Here is a 12,903-nt window from a genome sequence, read left to right on the forward strand (position 1 = left end):
AGGAGAACAGAGAGGACAGGTACGGTCTTACTGGGTTGCAGGTTTTCGGGGCCGAGTCGAATGGCGTGTGTCATTCAATGACTGAGCAATTGGCAGCTGCTCTCCAGCCTAATATATAGGAGTCACGTTACCTCGTTTCCGTGTTACTCCCGGTCACATGATGGAATCATGTGACAGCGCTGAACTCCCTCAGCAAGTAGAACGGCCGGCACTTTATCAGCAGGTACTCGAAGTCCGGAGTGCAGTTACGTGAAATCATTTCCACGTTCGTGCACCACAAGTTGTTCACTAGAAAGCACACTCCACCCCCTCATTTCTTCCCCGTCATCTCTGTCCGATCAGCCCGATGGATTGTGAACCCCTCCGGTTGGACTGCGTGGTCTGGAATGCTCTCGGTCAGCCATGTTTCCATGAAACACAGAACCCAGCAGTTCCTCATCTCTCTATGACATAGAAGTCGTCCCCTGAGGTCGTCCAATTTGTTGTCCAAGGACTGGACGTTTGCCAGGAAAACGGTTTGCATCGGTGGTCGTAGTACGCGGCGTTTCGCTCTGACTTGCGCCCCAGCCCTTCGGCCCCGTCTCTGCTCACGCATCCTCCCGGCGCCCCCAGCTGGGTCACGTCGGGTGAGTAGCGAGGTCACCTCACTGTTCGCCAATTTTTTTTTTAAGTGAAGTGATTGTCACACGTGATACACAGCAACACAGTGCACACAGTGAAATTTGTCCTCTGCATTTAACCCATCACCCTGAGTGAGCAGTGGGCAGCCATGACAGGCGCCCGGGGAGCAGTGTGTGGGGACGGTGCTTTGCTCAGTGGCACCTCAGTGGTACCTTGCCAGATCGGGATTCGAACCAGCAACCTTCTGATTATGGGGCCGCTTCCTTAACCACTAGGCCACCACTGCCTTAAAAATCAGAGGAGAGCGCGAACGCAGTCCCCCACTACCAGAAATTATGCAGTCGAGATTCCCATATTGGGGAATTCGCAGGGGTCAGCACAGCCGGAGTGCAATGGCTGAGCCTCGCCCTTGGTGAACCGCCTTCTTGATCTTGGTATCTCCCCTGCCAGGTAAGTAAGTGTTTGTGTTTGTTTGTAGTGTTTGTCTGTCATACTGTATTAAAGTACTGGTTGGCAGCAAACTAGACATTACAAACAAGACAATAGACGCACAACAACGAAATCTACGAGGAGCGGCATTCAACACGTCGCCACTCTACGGCGCCATGAATATTCTATGTAATACATATATGTAAATGTCAAAGGCTAAAAGGGTCTTTGGAGGTGAAGGGTCCTAGGCAGATGCCATGATCCTAGGCAGACGCTACACTGCTATATCGCTGATCTAAGATTTCGAACCAGATACATAGTGTGCTCTGTCATACTTGATTGTGACAATCTTTTTGTTTTCCCTGGTTATATTTACACACCATAGCATGGGTCACCCACCACTTGATATTCTATTATATCTGTATAGACGAAAAAGGAATATTCACCACCGTATAGTTTGGCCCTGCATGTTGCAAATCTGTGCTCCAAGGACCGCAGTGTTATGGAAGTGTCAAAATGTTCGCTATTCTTGAAGCCTAAAATAGTCCTATGTTTACCAGATAATACTATGGTAACAGGTTCTTTAGAATATAGTCATGATCAAACGCAACACTGTGTGCCGATGTATGACTGTTGATCTCTTTGTTGATCTCTCCTAATGGTCGTGTATTAAGCCACACACATTGCAACACCTATTTCTGAACAGTTATATTTTGGTCAAAAATACTTTCTCATTCTCTCCAAAAGTCACCCATATTCTCGGATACTGGAATTTGATTAGTGCCACTGTTTAATAATCCTTTAATATCAGAGGTCTTGAAAGCTTAGTTCTGTACATGGAAATTGCATTATCAGGGTGTGTTTATCCATTGGTGTGTTCAAGCTTTATTCATGCATTATTCCTGAACAAATACCTATCTTTAGCATGAAATAATATACTCTATTGCTTGTCTTTGGAAACAACTCCTGGTCCGTATTCACGGTGTACAGTTTTAAACAACGCTCGTCATTGTCAAAAACATATCCACCAACATCCAATCGTATTCCTCACAATCTGCAGGGTTCACCAAGCATTGAGGTCTTCTTCTTTTCAACGCAATTCGCCTCTTCATATTTGTTGCAGTTGATGTAAACATTGTAACAAACTGTGTTGTACAGACAACCACAGGTCTTTAAATACCCAATGTTCAGTTTCAAAGAGGGGTAAATTAGCAAAATTCTGTGAGACTTCAAGACAGAGTGTCAAAATTCCATAATTCACAAACATTAACCGCTACACAATGAACCCATACATTTGTGAGACTTCAGAGTCTGCCACAGGTCAAGCCAACAATCCAAAAACACTGATAGTGTTGGGGGTCTGTCAAAAGTGTGAACTGGGGAGGTGGAGGTGGGCTGACTGAGAGTAATGGGAAGGGGGGATGGACAGGGCTGCCAAAAATTACAACATTCCCTTCAGACAAAGCCATAATTTATATGGTATTCCCCTACACAGTGGAGTGGCAGCAAGTTCCTTTAAACTGTGGCCACATAGTCCTCTTTTAATATCATAGTATTGATGTTTGCAAGTCTCTTAGATTGATGACAGTGTTGGAAAGAAAAAAATAATAATTTTAGAAAAAGCACTTGCTGTGTTTTTATTGGTTGACTGCACAAATTCTAGAACATGGATTTCACAGAGATCAATATAATGTTTTGTGTGTGAGACATTAATTTACAATTTTTCAATTTACAGTGGGGCATAAATACTGTTGGTGCTGCTTTTTTCTTACCGACTGTGGTACAGACAATACGTTTAGCATAAATCTCTCTTATCTATAAATAGAAAATAAATAGAATGTGTTTCATGCAACATGGAGTTTAAAGGACCCAAGCACACATACAAAGAAGTAAAAAATGAAATTAAATTGTCCATTAACTAAATATCTTTTTGTACAGCACTGTTGATGACACTAAACATTAAAACTTCCACCATGGTCATCTGGCATGGAAGAATCATATATTATATTATTAAGAACCATGCAGTGTAACTAATTAAATGAGTCTTGATACAAACTACATGTGTGAATTTCTACCTATGCACAAATGATTGTGATATGGAGTAAATTTTTCACCCACTCACAATACCTAACTGGGTTACATGTGCTAGAACCCATGTTGATAAGTTGGAGACAGGGGAAGACCCACCCACTACAAGACACAAATCCCATTTCTATTACACACTGTTCATCACTATTAAAATTATAGTCATCTAGGTGCAGGTGCAGCAGGGATGCTAAGGTTTAATGCTGTGTATTACAAAAGAGAAAAATACATGCTTGGATCCATCCCTTGCCCATACTGAAACAGTCCATCACATTTCAGTTTTTTTTTCTGTAATAGTACTCACAGACATTTTGTATTATTTAGATATATTATTTAGATAAATTCTGTGCCTTGACTTCACTTTTGACTAATTCTATACAGCTCCTCATCTCCATTTTATTATTTATGTGTGATCAACATAATTAGCTGCAATCATTGAACAGCCAAGAAATTTTGAATGTGCACATTTTTATTTAAAGGCATCACAGACCCAGCAACATTTGCATATTTCAATTTAAGTTTTGTTTTTATTTGTCATATGTAAGTTAAGACAATTAAATGTGTAATTACAAAGAAAATTGTAAACAGATGTAATTAATAATAAATAAATTAAACATATTTAAATAATAATAAACAAATGAGACATTGTCTCACACATGTCTTTATTGAAGCACACAGGCAGACAGAGCTATTTAGAGCAGGACCTGAACCTGAGCCTGAGAGAAAATGATCCCCTTCTGGTATTGGGGAAAGTCTACTGCTGAGGTGAAGCTAATGAATAATCAAGAAACAATCATTCACTTAAAATTAATGAAGCTTTCTAAATTAGCCATCTAATCACAGGTCACTGTCCACCTTATGTGCAGCATGGCAGGAACCTTCATTTCAATTCAAATAATCACTGTGCCACCACACACAACTCAATTTGCCCTGCATGTGTGGAAAAAGCCTGACACGGTAATCAATGCCCTGGCAGCACATTAAATCAAAGAGCTCAAAGGTGAAGAATTATCTCAGTTTGAATGTGTCTGCACGCATGCATAATTTTGTGTGTGTGTGTGTGTGTGTGTGTATTTGTGCATTACGTCAAGCACATTGTGTAAATGCATAGATCCTTTGATCAGACTCATTTGTGTTCAGAAGACACACTACAGGACAGAAACAGATGGATGTCATTGGTTCTAAGGGCATTAGTAGTGTAGGATGGGAGATTCCAGAGAGGGAGTTTATACCTTAGAGAAGCAGGGGGGAGAAGAGGAGCAGAGCCCAGAAGCTGGAAGAAGCCCCAGCAACTGAGGGGGGAAAGGTGTTTATCAAATCAACAAATCAAATCAACAATGTCATTAAGTTGTAGAGTTAACTGCTACACGTCATCTTTTAGTTTTTGCACCTTATCACCAATCAGCACAGGCAGCAACCTCAAGAAATTCCCATTTTGCACAGCCTGACCCAAAAGTTTGGATGCATCAGAGTCAACGCAACATAGCTTTGTGAAGGCATCAGATCCTTTGTATTTTAAAAGGGTATGTTTAAACCATTTCTTTATTTTTATGAAACGCACCTAGTAATATGCAACATCATAGGAATAGATGTCTTCAAATAAGTCATGGCCCAAGCAGGGGGTGGTAAACCAGGCTGGTGTGCATGAAAAGATTCCAAGTTGTTGAAAACCGAGTTTACCTTAATGCTTTTGACCTCTCAAATATCTGATTTTAGGTCAAGAGATGTAATTCTCATGGTTGCGCCGTGTACTGAAAACATTTGGATCATCATAAAACTCACTTCGAGTAACTTCGCAGTATATGCAAAAGTACTGAGATTGACTGAGATCTTCTGTGAAAAAGCTGTGTGATCCCAAATTATCACCAAAAATACAATACAATTCCAGATACAATTCCATTTGCTTCCAGATCTTTTAAGTCCTGTAACACTTAGCAGTTCCAAAGTGTTTAAAGTCATTCTCACCACACAGCAAAGCAAGGCACATATGATCAGTGTTGGACCTCACATGAAACAGGTAAATTAGAAACAGAAAAATACACCAGAATAAATGTGTTTTTTCTTTGCCGAGCCAAGGGGCTTGACTATTTCAAAAGCATCCTGGTACAGAATCAGCTTAAAACAAACTGGATTTTCACCATGTGAAAATATGTCATCTGATTCAGAAGGCTGTTGCAACATTGCGTTTTTCCTCAATTATAACTCTATTTACATTTACATTTAAGGCATTTGGCAGACGCCCTTTTCCAGAGCGACTTACAATGTGCTTTCAAGTTATCATCAATGAAGTGATCAGTTCCGGTTCATTAGGCACCTCAACTATGAATACAACCTTTTTATTTACTCTGTTGTAGTAAGTTTGACAATAAGAAAGTTACAAGTTAATCTAAATATTCTTTAATGAGGAAGGTCTTGAGCTGTCGTTTGAAGACAATTGGTGTCCGTGCAGGGTTGGTAATGATTTGTCCAAGAAGAGACAAAGTTCTACAGTTGTAGTGGTGTCCAAAGTCCGGGGCCCAGAGCGTTTACTTTGAAAAAATTAGAGTGTTCAAAGCAGGCAGCCTCGCCTGAATACTGCAGCTAGGAATAATGGAATAGGACTCCGGTTCTATTTTGTGGGTTTCCGGAACCAGGGCCATGATTCAGAGGGACGGCCGGGGGCATTCGTATTGCACCGCTAGAGGTGAAATTCTTGGACCGGCGCAAGACGGACAAAAGCGAAAGCATTTGCCAAGAATGTTTTCATTAATCAAGAACGAAAGTTGAGGGTTCGTCATAGTTCACGCGATCCGGCAGCGTTATTCCCATGCGGGAAACGGGGGGAGTATGGTTGCAAAGCTGAAACTTAAAGGAATTGACGGAAGGGCACCACCAGGAGTGGAGCCTGCGGCTTAATTTGACTCAACACGGGAAACCTTATCCGGCCCGGACACGGAAAGGATTGACAGCTTGATAGCTCTTTCTCGATTCTGTGGGTGGTGGTGCATGGTCGTTCTTAGTTGGTGGAGCGATTTGGCTAGTTAATTCCGATAACAAACGAGACTTCAGCATGCTAAATAGCTACGCGGCCCTGTGCAGTCGGCATACAGCTTCTTAGAGGAACAATGGCCGTTCAGCCAAACGAGATGGAGCAATAACAGGTCTGTGATGCCCTTAGATGTCCGGGGCTGCACACGCGCCACAATGGGTGGATCAGCGTGTGTCTACCCTGCGGCGAGAGGCACTGGTAACCCGTTGAACCCCACTCGTGATTGGGACTGAGGATTGTAACTATTCCCCACAAACGAGGAATTCCCAGTAAGCGCGGGTCATAAGCTCGCGTTGATTAAGTCCCTGCCCTTTGTACACACCGGCTGTCGCTACTACCGATTGGATGGTTTAGTGAGGTCCTCGGATCAGCCCGGCCGGGCTCCTCTCGGGCCCTGGCGGCGGTGCCCGAGAAGATGGTCGAACTTGACTATCTAGAGGAAGTAAAAGTCATAACAAGGTTTCAGTAGGTGAACCTGCAGAAGGATAATTAATGGGTTCCACAGGCCGGCATGGCTGCGAGCCACCCATTGAACGAGACGACGGCGCGGCGGCGAGGGGGGGTGGCGGGAATGAGAGAAAAAGGGACGTTCGGTCGGTTGGGCGCGAACGCCCTCCGTCCCTTCCATCCCCCTTGCCCGTCCTGCCGCTACGGGTACCTACTTCTGTCCGGGCCCCCTTTGCCACATACAACCCCTCAGCACCGGGGGGCAAGGCGGGGGGCGGCCAAATCGAAAAAGAGTCGTGCAGATTCCCGAACTCGGAGTGGTGGAGATCGGCGCCATGAGGTGTCCAGTGCGGTAACGCAAAACGAACACGCAGAAGCTGGCAGGGGCCCCAGGAAGAGTTCTATTTTCTTTGTGAAGGGTAGGGCGCCCTGGAATGGGTTCGCCCCGAGATAGGGGCCCGTGCCCTGGAAAGTGCCGCGGTTCCGGTGGTGTCCGGTGAGCTCTCGCTGGTCAGTGAAAATCCGGGGGAGATGGTGTAAATCTCGTCCCGGGCCATACCCATATCCGCAGCAGGTCTCCTCTCTCTCTGACGGTTCACCCTTCTCCGCGAGGGGACGGCGCCGACGGGCTCCGGGGGAGGGTGTCCGCCGCAGCGCGACCAGGGCGGGCCAGGCGGTGGGGGCCACCCTGACGTGGTGCCTCGGCCTCAAAGCATTGCGAAGACCCGCGGCGGGTGTTGACGCCATGTGATTTCTGCCCAGTGCTCTGAATGTCAAAGTAAAGAAATTCAATGAAGCGCGGGTAAACGCCGGGAGTAACTAGAGCGTTCTTCACCCCTGGGCAAGGAGACAGTCATAGTGAAGGCCCTACCTTCCCGTGGTTCCCGCTGAAGATGACAGGTATATATCCCTGTCAGCTAAGAGGGTCAGCACACTATTACATCGTCCCCCAGTTGGTGATGACCTGACGCCACTCCGGACCTGAAGGTCAAGCAAAATGAAGGTAAGCGAAACAAAGTCATACCGGATGGCACGGGGCCCGGGTCAACAACGTGCTATGGGCGGATCTCAGGGGGCTGGATCACTGCCCATTATAATGAGGACTCCACAAAACCTAAACAAGGCGAGGGTGCAGTTTGTGTCAATTGGGACACAAACGGACTATGAAGATGCGAAGCCTTTGGCATCAGATGACACCCAAAAACTGACTGTCGATACCACCACGGCATCGATTCCCCTATCACTCACTATCTGGAATAGTTATTTCAAAGAACCCAGACAGAGTGAGAGCGGGATTGAGAATGACGGCGCAGACCTAAGTTGGCTGCAGACTGGTGAGTCTGCAGAGGACTTGTCTGACGACGATGGCAAGGAGGATAAAGCCCATCTCACAGAACTGGAGGCATCCAGTTATGCTCTAGAGCACTCCCTATTGGTTGAGCTGGTGCTAGGGAGTGAGAACACTTCAGAGGGCAAAACTGTGATTCCATGATCCATTGCCAAGTGTGTGGGGAAGTGCCCGGAGGCCCGGTGAAGGCGCAGGAACACTTTGTGAAATATCACAGAGATGTTCCTGTGGCCTTCAATTGCGGAAGAAGGCCACAGTGCGGCAAGAAAGACAAAAACCCAAGATCGATCCTGAGCCACCATGTGAAGTGTAAAATCGGGGCTCCAATTGACCTCTCCGGCTAGAGGCCATGAGTGCCGAGCAAAAAGAAGGGCAGAAAACTTCAGCTATGGTCGCAGCAGGAAATTGAAAGACTTCACCAGGTTGAAGTGACCCACAAAGGTGCGAAAACTATCAATAAACTCATTGCTGCGGACCTGGGTAACAAAAGCCACATTCAAGTAGCGGAAAAAAGGAGGCAATTGCGTGAATCAGCTACCCCCGAATCCACGGAACCTCTTGCCTTTCTAATGACCGCTTCGACGATGACCTCAGTACCATCTGAGATAGCAGAATCCCTGAAAAGGGAAACTGCTAGGCAATACGGACCGGCCCAAGTGGAGGGAGAGGACGAAATAACAACCGCCCTAAGGAGTTGGGTAAACGGCGATGGGTACATTGACAAAACTGTCGAGAAAGTAACTGCGGAGGTACTTTCAGAGACGGCCTCTAGTTGTGATAAGAGTACACACTATATAATGGGAAAGCGTGACTAGGGCGAGGTCTACACCTCCTATGAGTGGATGAAGAGGAGAGCAAAAAGCAGGGCACTATTTGGTAGGTACCAGTGCCAGTATTTTAAGAATAGGGCACGGCTGGTGGCTCTCATTCTCGATAGCAATATAACAGCTAAATGGAAATTGGGAACTGAAGACCAATAACCATCGGGTCAATGCTCTTGAGACTCTACCCCTGGATTCTGACCAAGCAATTGGCCAGGGCGTGTCGCTTGAATCCGAGGCAGCGAGGGTTCATCCAGTCTCCGGGCTGCTCTGAGAACCTAATGGTTCTCAAATACATCATAGAGCAAGCCAAATGGGAACGGAAACATATTGCGGTACTATTTGTTGACATTGCGAAGGCCTTCGATTCGGTATCGCACGACCACATTGTGGACGTGCTGAGGCAATGGGGGCTAGACAGCCATGTATTTGGAGTCATCCAGGACTCCTATGCAGATTGCCACACCTCAATTGAGGTGGGAAATACCAAAACCCCAGAAATCACCATCAAAACTGGGGTTAAGCAAGGCGACCGATGTCTCCACTACTATTTAACCTTGCAATAAATCCCTTGTTGGCGACACTGGAAACCCATGGCTGTGGGTTTCAAACTGAAGGAGGGAAGGTTGCGGCCCTCACATTTGCGGACGATCTAGTTCTCTTGAGCAACGGCTGGGAAGGCATGACTAACAATCTGTCGATCCTGGAAAAATTCTGTAAATTGACTGGCTTGACAGTGCAAGCCAAAAAGTGTCACAGTTTTTTATTAACACCTACGCACGACTCCTATACGGTTAACAACTGCCAACCGTGGACAATCCAGAGGACAGATCTGCACATGATTGGTCCGGAGGAGTCTGAGAAATACCTGGGAGTGCGAAAAGGGCCTTGGACAGGTATTTCTAAGCCAGACACGGAGAGTCAACTACAGCAATGGATCCAGCGAATTGACGAGGCACCACTGAAGCCCTCTCAAAAAGTGGTGATCCTCAATGAATTATGCACTGCCGAGGCTCATATATAGAGCTGATCACGTGAGCGAAACATCTGTGAGGCTTGCCAGGCTTGATGGACTGGTCAAGCGAGCGGTAAAAGCTTGGTTGCGTCTCCCCCATTCGACATGTGGCGGACTGCTATACTCCTGGAGAAGAGACGGCGGTATGGGTCTCCTGAAGTTGGCAGACTCCGTTCCATCAATTCAAGTGAGACGAATTCAGAGAGTTGCACACTCCGAGGACCCTAACATCAGGCAACTCATGAGTTCTTCGAAGGCACAGGAAGGCTTTGTTAAGGCTTGGAAAAGAGCAGGGGGCACACTGGATACTGCACCTGCTCTGACTGACCCTTTCACACCATCAGTCAGCCCCATTGACAGCTCAGCCCCATCTCAGAGGGTGAACTATCCAGTCCCCCGGGACTGGAGAAAAGACTAGTGTTGGCTACCAGTACAAGGTGTTGGAACGGTCTGCTTTGGGAATGATACCATCAGCAACCACTGGTTGCGGAACCATCGTGGTTTCCGAGAGCGGCACTACATCGCCGCTCTCCAGCTCAGGGCGAACGTGTACCCGACCCGCAAAAGCCTCAATCGAGGTATAAGCGGTGCCTTGCTGCACTGCCGAAAGTGCAGCTCTAAATACGAGTCCTGTTCCTATATACTGGGAATATGCCCTGCTGTCTAAGATGTGAGGATAGCACGTCACAATAAGATCTGTGACATCCTAGTTGATGAGGTGAAAAAGTTGGGCTGGGAGACACATAAAGAATCAAAGCTACACACAACTAAGGGCGAGTTGCGAAAGCCAGACATCATCTTTGTGTGTGAGGACGTTGCGATTGTAGTCAATGTCACTGTGCGATGGGAGTTTGATTCCCACTCCCTTGCAAATGCGGCCAGTGAAAAGGTAGCTTACTACCAGAACCTAGAACAGCAGGTTCACGACTACACAAATACCCAAACCGTGCATTTCTTCGGCTTTCCCGTCGGAGCAAGGGGAAAATGGCACAGTCAGAACAACATGGTGTTGCAACTCCTTGGGGTGACAAAAGGGAGAATGAAGGCCTTTGGAGGGTTGGTGTCGAGAAGGGCCCTTCTCTACTCCCTTGATATGCTTGATATGTTCGGAGGTGGCACTTACTCCGAACCAACCTAACCGGATGCGGACTCACTACCAAAAACCGGCCAGCTGGTAGGCCCTGGGATACTTGGCCTCCCTGTGTGATTCCATCGTGCACGGCTGACAATTTTATTGGCTCGTACTCCCTTCCCCCACCCACTTCCCCTTTCCCCTGGGAATCTCGTTCATCCATGATGATTATTTCACTTGGATGACTACATAGCTGATGGGCTTCTCTGTCCAGTGATCAGTCAAGATCCTGCAACTCATAACTTCATCAAACCCAACTTCCTGTTCACTGGATCCAATCCCGTCCGCAATGCTTCAGAATATTTCTCATGGTTGAAGGTTTTTGAAGGTTGTTCTAAGTAAGATGAGAATGCTAATAGTAGATTGCACATACTAATGTGTAATTGCACATTCTAGTATGATTTGTCCTTTTTTTATCAAGGGACAGATATATCTAATCTCCAAACTAAACTACTGTTACTCACGTTTGGCTGGTCTGCCTTTAAGTACTACTTGACCTCTGCAGCTAATCCACAAGGCTGCAGCACAACTTATCAACCTTCCCAAATTCACCACTCCACCGGTACTCTTATTTAAGCCATTGCTCTTGTGTTTAATTATTTATTTGTGTACATGTTCAAATGTATCTCACTTTCACCTTCCATTCAGCCTAGACCTTGCTGGAGATATTCCTTTAAGCTTCCGTGCATGTTTTGTGTTTCTTTAATAAGTATATACCTCATGCTTTCTTCTCCTGACAAATATGCAAAAGAGAAGTGTCACGCAGGAGAGGCTGAAAGGAAAAATTAAGATCAGCAATGGTGGAGTGTTGTATATCCTTTAACAGCCTAAAATACTTATGGTTAATGTGAGAGCATGTCTGTGGCCCACACTAGACAAATTTCCAGTTTTGGATTGCTCTGCCCTGAGCGTTCTCTGCAAAATTAACTTTTCAATTTGCAAGAAATTAAAGACCCCAAATTCAATCAGGTTCATTGTGGTTCTTCCACTCCGGGTGAGCGGAAGAGAATGAGAACAGAGGCTGGACATTTAAATAGGATTATTTGAGTTTGCTTGGCAGGAGAGTTAATTATAATGTTTATTTGTGTTATTATTGTGTTATTGCCGCATGTGTATACCGTAAATTTATTAATAGACACAAATTGTGTAATCTGTCACTGGGCATCTTTAAGATTGTACTGTTTAGTGCATTATATGTTACATCTCTAGGACTGAAACCATGATGCCATGAACCAGATCTTACAGCCACAGGGATGTTTACAGTTACAGCATTTAGCAGAGAGATTTACAGGGACAGTCCCCCTGGAGCAGGGGTGACGTTTTAGCTCAGGGGTCACATTGATCTTTTTTAGAAATTGTCAGATGAGCCTAGCCAGCACCAGATGCATACATAAGACACAAACATAAAAACAGCATTTCAGTGTTAACATTTATATTCACATTTATTGGAAACTGTGTTGCTAATCACCCTTCACTTTGGAGACAGGCTTGCTAGACTAAGAAGTCATATTTGAATGTAAGATGTCTTACATATGTGTAATGATAAAGTAATGCGTGGTGCCAGAGAAAAAAAAAATTGCAGCTGCACGCTCGTTACTCACAAAAAAAAAGTGGGAGTGGTTTACTTCTGGCTCCGCCTACCAACTAATCGAAATTCAAAGTGAAGTGATTGTCACATGTGATACACAGCAGCACAGCACACGGTGCACACAGTGAAATTTGTCCTCTGCATTTAACCCATCACCCTGAGTGAGCAGTGGGCAGCCATGACAGGCGCCCGAGGAGCAGTGTGTGGGGACGGTGCTTTGCTCAGTGGCACCTCAGTGGCACCTTGCCGGAATGGGATTCGAACCGGCAACCTTCTGATTACAGGGCCGCTTCCTTAACCACTAGGCCACCACTGCACCATCACCTGACCGCTAATTTACCACACGAACATGTGTAAACACCTGTTGTGCCTAACTTTTTCATTAGTTA

At 45.7% G+C, this 12,903-nt stretch overlaps 1 non-coding gene across 1 annotated transcript; it reads right to left on the bottom strand.

The window, feature by feature from the left end:
• Positions 1 to 916: 916 nt before the first annotated feature.
• On the bottom strand, positions 917 to 1,079 carry LOC114785049 (U1 spliceosomal RNA). Its single transcript, XR_003749014.1, has one exon. It is a non-coding gene; the product is annotated as a U1 spliceosomal RNA (small nuclear RNA).
• Between the last annotated feature and the right edge of the window lie 11,824 nt (positions 1,080 to 12,903).

Source organism: Denticeps clupeoides, chromosome 2, assembly GCF_900700375.1.
Source record: "Denticeps clupeoides chromosome 2, fDenClu1.1, whole genome shotgun sequence".
NCBI classification, from domain to species: Eukaryota; Metazoa; Chordata; class Actinopteri; order Clupeiformes; family Denticipitidae; genus Denticeps; species Denticeps clupeoides.